Source organism: Camelus dromedarius, chromosome 1, assembly GCF_036321535.1.
Source record: "Camelus dromedarius isolate mCamDro1 chromosome 1, mCamDro1.pat, whole genome shotgun sequence".
NCBI lineage: Eukaryota > Metazoa > Chordata > Mammalia > Artiodactyla > Camelidae > Camelus > Camelus dromedarius.
In genome coordinates this window covers 53245308-53253539 of record NC_087436.1, presented here as the reverse complement: position 1 = coordinate 53253539, position 8232 = coordinate 53245308, and positions in this window count along the sequence as shown.

Sequence of the window (8232 nt, the reverse complement as noted above, 5' to 3'; positions counted from 1 at the left end):
CATTATTTTATAATGGTATATCTTGCAGTGTGGCATGCCTGAAAACTTTAGCTGCATATTAATGATTTTACATCTTCAGATTTTAGAATTCTTTCTTAATAACTTTAAAGAACTTTACTCTTAAGACAAGGGTCAGATTAGAAGCTACGTAGATAACAAATATAAACAACCAAAATGAATATGCTTACTCTGTGAGATGCACTTCTTTTTTCCATCTTTCCTCCCTTCACAAGTTTTCATTTTTATCAAGTCATTTTCTGAATGTCATAAAGAAATGTGTAACGTCATTACAATTACAGAGAGTAACAGCATGATGTAAGGCGACAAATCACTTTTTTTAGTGAACTCTATTAAAATATATCACTTTTCAGAGGTAACTACCAGTAAGAGAGGGCATACTGAAAAAAAAAAATCTAGGGGTGACCGAGTGTGGAGAAGCCACATTGGGATCTGAGGCTGCCCGCGTCTGGGAAGAACTGCGGGATGTGGTAAGTATGGCCTTAAGGGATGTGGCCAATGGAGGGCTTGGGTTGAGTAGAAAGTTTGTAGTCGGGATGGGGCTAATGATCTAGGGGGGAAAGGCTGAGTTATCTGGAAGCCTGTTGGGAAAAGTTCAGATTCAGTTTACATGGAGGAATAGGGGAAAAATTTTGTTGTGATTGGCAAACAGTGCCTCAACGATTCAAACATCCTCGATGAATCAAACATTCCAGATCTTTTTCTTGAAAGACTTCATGCTCCTTGTCATCAAAGTTTTGAAAGCAAGAATACAATTTTTACCACTGAAATATAAAAAAGGGGACAGCAGTGCATTAGGCTTCTGGAACAATATTTAGGTAGTATTGCATTACGATATGGACAAAATAAGGCTGTATTATTTTCCAGGCCTCTTTGTAGATGCTTTTAAAATAGACCAGCTAATCTCAAAAACAGCCCAGTGTACTAAATAGTATTATTCTCATTTTACAGATGAGGAAACTGAGCTTCAGGGAGGTCAGGAAAGCAGCTTATACCACAGTAGGTGATGAAGTTGGAATTTGAACCTGGGATTTGAATCCAAGATTCCCTGAATCCAAGACCTTTTTCTTTTTCTCTATGCAGTCCTATTAAGTACTTCCTAGATTAAAATAACTTCTAGATGCTTATAAAATTATAAAACCCAACATTTACTATTCTTGGTGATTTTTCCTTTTCATTTTTTCACAGCATTTATAAAAGATTGTGTTTATATTCCTATGAGCCATATGTATACATAGACATACACTTATAGCCTCACCCCCCGGCACACACAACTGACCACTCTTTGTGTACCGGAGCAGAACCAAAGGAGAATTCTGGCTTCCCCTGACCACGTTACTCCTGTGAGTCGCCTCAGTTCAGAGATAAGGTGGCCTGCGGCTGCGGGACATGAGTACTGCATAACCCTTCAGTTTCGCAGTTAGGTATGTATCCTGCATGTGCCTGTCTGTCTTCACTGCACACGGACCTGCCATGTCAGTGCAGCCAACATCACAGAAAGCAGAATTCCAAGGTAGAAAGAGATTTGTCATGTCTTATTTTTACACTACCTTTTTTTGGCCGATAAGACTGCTACAGTAATTGCAAAAACAATAGTTCCTACCTTCTAAGAACTAAAATGGGGACTGACTCCCATTTTTGAGGCTTCCCTTCTCCAAGCACTTGTCACTCAGAGTTTTGAAGGCTTTCCTATGCATCACATCAGCTATGGAAATTTTCAAAATGGGTGTCCTTAAGTTTGAATGCAGATTAAAAATTTTTGGAGCTACGATTCAGGAAAATTTGCCTGGAAATGAACACTTCTCTGCATTCTAGATTTAAGTACATTTTTTCCTTTCCTAGGTGATAGGAGAAACACAGAGGGAACGTCTCAAGGTGCTAAGGAAGTGAGTGGTTAGAACAGTGTTGCTTATATAGTTTCATGGTGCATGTGGAAATACAGACACATCCACCTGAAGACTTACTAGGCCAGGATCCCCTCATTTGCACATTGTGTATTAGGAATACATAAAGCTAGAGGAAATAGCAGAATACTTTATTTAGAATACAATATGGAAACAAAACAAAAACTGACTATTGTGATACTTTAATAGACTCCCTATAGGTTAGATATGTAGGCATAGAGGCATCTAAGGGAACAACACTGATGTATATTGTTACGTAAATTATAGTTAAAATTGAAGCTCCTTCCTCTTTTTTTTTTTAAATGGAGAGTATTATATTAATACACACCTCTCTCCTGAATGATGTAATTCTTTCCTGACTTTGTTCTGTGTGCAATGCATGAGATATTAATCTTTTTGGCCATAAAATCAGACAGAAGTTTAAGGTTACCATCTTTGCCCCTGAAAGCTAAAATAAACAAAAACAAAGCAAAACGTGTGCCAAAAGATAGGAGTTTGTGTTGGGTCACATTTTTACATTACCAGGAAGACTAGTTACTAATGAAGTGATTAAGAAGATGTTTTTAATTTTATAAATATTTACTTATATTCAAAAAATAATTCAAATTACATTTCTACCTTTGTTTTCCAGGTTCCCAGACAAATGGCTTTCAGATGATGCTAGGCATTAAAACCTCCGGAGGCTGGGGAATCCTGCTTAAAATGCAGACTCCCAGGCTCTGTTCCCAGAATTTTTTTTTTAATGGACATACTGGGGATTAAACTCAGAACCTCATGCATGCTGAGCACACACTCTACCACTGAGCTATGCCCACATCTGCCCAAACCCCCCAGAATTTCAGACTCAGTAAGTTTGAGGGGTGGAGCGCTCAGGAAATGACCTTTTAAGAAACTTCTTATTGAGGCATCATATTCAAACAGGAGAGTGCCCACATCAGTGGTGTGTAGCTCAGTGATTTTCACAAACTGAACCCACACGTGGAACCAGCACCCAGTTCAGGACACAGAATCTTCCCTGTCCTCAGAGCCTTCCTCCCTCTGTCCCTCCCCTCACGCTCCCTGTGCAGCCATGATCATTGTGCTCCCCCTGACGCCGTAGACTGGTTTTGTCTGTTGCTGTATTTCATGAGAATGGGGGACTGTACAATTTACACTCTTTGTGATTCAGACTTCCCTCACTCACGTTGTGTCCGGGAGCTTCATCCCGATCGTTCTGTGCAGTCACAGGTCAGTCCTTTTCACTGCTCTGTGGTATTCCGCTGTGTGACTACTCCAACTAATGCATTCGTTCTGCTTCTGCTGGGAATTCGGGTAGTTTCCAGTTCTGGCTATTACACTCGTCCTGCTGTAAACACTGCTGCTGGAACAACCAGTGAAAGCTTAGCCCTATAATCAAGGTTCATAAAAGAGAGTCTGGGGACTTACAAGAATTTTGTCTCAAAGCTAAAAAGGAAGAGGAGTAAAGTGAGGCTTATTTTTTTAAAAATAAGAGCTAAGGGCAAATAACAAAGCTTTTAGTGTTTTAATGCTATGTCTTCAACAAAAATAGAGGAAAAAAGCAGTTAAAGAGAGCAGAATTACACAACCCTTATTTTTCTTACATCTTTTCAGTAAGGAAAACTCCAGTAAGTCAACAATGGGTAGACTGCACATGGTTAAGACAGAGCTGAATCCTAATTTTAGACCAAAAGATGGTAAGTTAGCAAGTGGTAGGTTTGAGTGCTAGCAAATACATTCTGGGATCCTGAAAACTTATGCTGGTGATTCTTACTGCCTGAGTGGAGTCCAGACCCCTGGGCCTGGCAGAAGCTCAGGGTCCACTAGTCACTGGATTCAGAATTTGCTAAATCTTGGCTTAACACCTTTGCTGTTACCTCACAGCTTCCATGGGTGAGGACTGTGGGTGTGGTTTAACTTGAGCTAGGTCCCCGGATCAGGGTCTCATAAGGCAGCAATCCAGGTGCCAGCTGGGGCCGGGCTCTCATCTGTGGCTTGGGGTCCTCTTTCAAGCTCTCAGGGTTGTTGGCAGCTTCATGAATGCCTGCGTCTTTAAGGGCAGCAGGGGAGCTTGTCTGTTCTTAGGGAAGGCCTCAATCTCTTTTAAAGGGCTTGCCTGATTAGGCTAGGCCCACCCCAAACGATTTGATGAACAGAGTTTGATGAACTCAAAGTAATTCTAATCTGAGATTTTAATTATATCTGCAAAAATCTCTTCATCTGTGCCATAGCATGTAATCACAGGAGTGACAACCACCATAATCACGGGTGCTCCCACAATCAAGGGAAGGAGAGAATACAGGGTGTGTACAAGGGGGAGGGAGACTAGGGGGCCAGTTAAGAATTCTTCCTACTACATTTACATCAGTACTTTTGTCGCACTTTGGAGATCACGAAGTACTGTCTTCTGTGGTCGCTGGATATCTGTCGCAAATTCAGGACTGAATCGTGTGCTCCTAAAATTGACAGAACAGAGTGTAGCATGGGTAAGACAGATGAAATTAAGTTTTATTTTTTGCATTGTTTTAAATTAGCACTTTGCCTTTCATAAATTATTTACATTACCTTCTTATATGCTAATCAGACACCAGTAGCATTTTTACAGTAAATGTGAAATGAGGATACAGATGGAACAGGCCTGATCTGTCCGCAGCTCTGACACGGCCACGCTGCTCGCACGTGGAGAGAGCGGGCCTCACAGCGTGTCCTGCCTGTGCACACCTGTGTGCGCCTGCAGGGCTGCCACAGCATAACGCCACAGGCTGGGGGGCTTGAATGACAGACATTAATTTTTTCACAGTTCTGCGGCTGGAAGTCTAAGATCAGTTGCTGGCAGGGCTGGTTTCTGGTACAGCCTCTCTTCCTGACTAGGATCTGGACGCCTCTGTGTCCCCATACGACCTTCCTTCTGTGTGTGCATAGAGACAAAGAGTGCTCTGGTGTCTCTTCCTCTTCTTATAAGGACACCAGTCCTAGCAGTTTAGGCCCCACTCTTACGACCTCATCTAACCTTAACTACCTGCTCCGAGGTCTTATCTCCAAATATAGTCGTGGGGGGGGGTGTTAGTGCTTCAGCATACGAATTTTGGGAGACGCCATTCTGTCCGTAACAAGACTCAAAACGTCTAAGGACAGTGAACAACCTGTACAGTTTCCTGCTTATGATTAGCTGTGTTTTAAAAATTACTAATCACCACGCATAGATTCATGTGTTTATGCCAAGAAATATCTCCATATCTTTTCTTGTTTGCTGAAAATAATAGAATGTCTTGGATTGGGAGTCTGTTTGTTACCAGGGCAACAAGGTATGTGTGCTGCCCTGAGCTGTGCCGCAGAGCCATCTCTATCCCTTGGTTCTGACGGAATTACTGCAAACTGTGCCCAGACCAACCAGCTGTATCATTTTCCCTAGTAATGAGACAAGAAAGGTCCCCACAAGTCCTCATAAAAGTAAAATAACAGAACCACAGTATATAGCAAGGGGCATAGCTCCCTCTGACAGACTCCTGGTCCCTCCAAGGAGAGGTACAACCCACAGAGTGTAGAGACCTCTCCATAGGAGTCAGGTATGAATGTCAGGATCCATGGTAGAGACGTCTGCTTATAACCTAATAAATGTTTTCTGAGCCCCTATTTTAAAAAGGGGTGGAAATGTGCTCTGTGAAGAAGCTACATTTTCTGTGCAGCTACAAGTGATCAGTGCATCCAGATTATTGCCTGGGACTCATGGAAAGACCTGGTAGACACAGGAAGCATGTGGCTAGCATGTGTCCTTGTTTGCTCTTACCCTCTTTCCTCTTGTTTTCTGCCTGGACTATTGATTTGATGCCAGTAGCCATTTGGGTGACTGGAACTTCAGGAACCATCTTGGGTAAGAGTTAACCTCCAGAAGAGAAGCCACATATCAAGGAAGATGGACCTAAAATGTGGAACAAGCCTGAGTCCATGACACCACGGACCTTCTATACCAACCCTGGACTGCTGAACCCTTTCATGTGAGGGAGAAATAATCTTTCTATTGGCTGTAGAAAGCCAACTCCTAACTGATACAAAGTATAGGATGAAAATCCCAAAATGCAAAAATTACATTAGAAAATCCTTTAAATCTCCTATAAAATTCATAAGTCTTGAATGATTTATAGGCATGGGGAGATGGTGAGCCTTTAATTCTTGAGGCCAGTCAAGAAAATAGATTAGATTCTAACCTTGCATTGTTTTAAATTAGTATTTGTCTTTCAGAAATTAGCTACATTGCTTTCAGAGACTGTAATTCAGAAATTAAGTCATGTGTGGTCTGAAAAGAAAATTATTGGGAAGCACTAGCATATATAATCCTGATGGTTGACAGCAACATATATGTACACGCACATGTGTGTATGTGCACATGTGCAATTCCTATGTATGAGCGTCCATTTTCACGTTTCACACAAAATTTTATTACTTTAACTGTATTACTTAATGCTTCTTTATGACTTTTAATTAAAATTTCAATTTTTTTCAAGGTTGTTGAACGAATCATCAGTGTGGACATCCTGACTTGATTACATCTACATGGTGTGTGTTTTTTGAACAAAATTTTGCAGAGACTTATCAATATGATTGAAATTCCTCTTTTTATCTCTCTCTTCTTTTTCTTTTATATTTGATTCAGCTCTAGTTTACATTCCAAACTGAGAAAAGTCACGGCGGCCACGTGGTTTTGTCAAGCTGTGGGTAAGTGAAGCTCTGAGAAGAATGGTAGGTGGAGAGGTTCTGGAACGCAGATTTCCCTAAGGAATGTTACCACGTTGCTAGGCTGTGTAGTGTATCTTAACAACCAGGGAGCCACATAGGCTCCTTGGAGCCAGAGTAGGAGAAACTGGAGGGAGACAGTTACATTCTTTTGGAAGCATTAAACAGTAGACTGTCTCTGCCAATTAAAAATTCCCAGCTCCAGTGCAAAGATTTAAGGAGATCAATGACAGACCCCTTATAAGGCTTGTAGGGTATCAACAGCCTTGAGTTCCTGTCAACCAGATCACCTTTTAAAACTGTCCTCAGGTATAATTTTAAATTCATCATTAAAGTAATTTTCTAAAATTTTAAATATGATTAGTTAATGGACCTCAATCAAGTTCATGTAAAAGCCAATTAATTGGTTTTGAGGAAATGGGCATTATCTTTTAAAGTAAACCACCTATCTTTGAGGAGATCATATAAATAAAATATGCTGAGTTTGTGGGATAAAGACATTTAGTCTGTGGAAATATTTACCTTCATTTAATAAATACTTATAGAGCATAAACTGTGACAGGTACTGGGAGTACACAGGTGGAAAACTGGACCAGATCACTGCCTGCTTGATTATTGTGTCCTGTTGAGAGAAGCAGAAAATAAATACAGAAATGTAAAAAAAAAAAATGTCAAAGAGTGACACACATTATGTGTTATGAAGACATGAAGACAGCTTAAGGGGGTTTGAGGGACAGTGAATGAGGCTGGGAGTGATGGTGGAAGCTACCTTGGAGAGGGGTAAGGGAGTCTTTTGGAGAAAGTCTTGTTTGGACAGAGCAATGAATGAAGTGAGGGAGGGAGCCACTGGCAGACCTGAGTGGTACGTACCCTAGGCTAGGGGCTCTGCAAATGCAGAGCGGTCCAGCAGTCCTCACCTAAATAATGGTCTTTACATCCCTAGGAATTCATAGTAACTGTCAGCGGCTCATTGGTCACACACTGTGTTCTCCTTCTGTAAGCAGACGTTTGGCACATGTGCTGTTTTGGACTAAGAATATTAATATTTAATACAGATTTCCATGGTATTTTCTAAGTAACAGTGGCCAGGACTAGATCGATTAATAATGTTTTTAAAACCGCTGATTTTGAGGATTTTTTGTCACGTGGTCTAAATAAAGTTCAACAATTTACTAATAAATCAATAGATGCAAGAGGATTTAGAAAAGGAAATGCTGTTCTCAGAAGTACTTACACAATTCTCTGAAAGGTGAATGATAATTTTAATTGGCTTTTCCCACAGAGTTAACTCTACACAGGTTTTTCTCTTTCTCCTCAGGGTGAAAGCACGGTGTTAGCATCACAATTAAAGTAGAATTATAAACAGAACGTGGCTACTTTCATTCAGCAAATCTTTTGCGTGTATCCTCTAAGTCAGGTCTCAGTCTAGGTTTTGCAAGAAACAGGCAGTGAGGCAAGACCCAGGATATTTACTAATAATAACTACAATGTTCATATTTGCCAACTGTTTTGTTTTTTAAAAAGAATTAATACAAAGATTTGTAAGTTCTCTAACACTATCGCTGGCATTTTGTTGTAATGC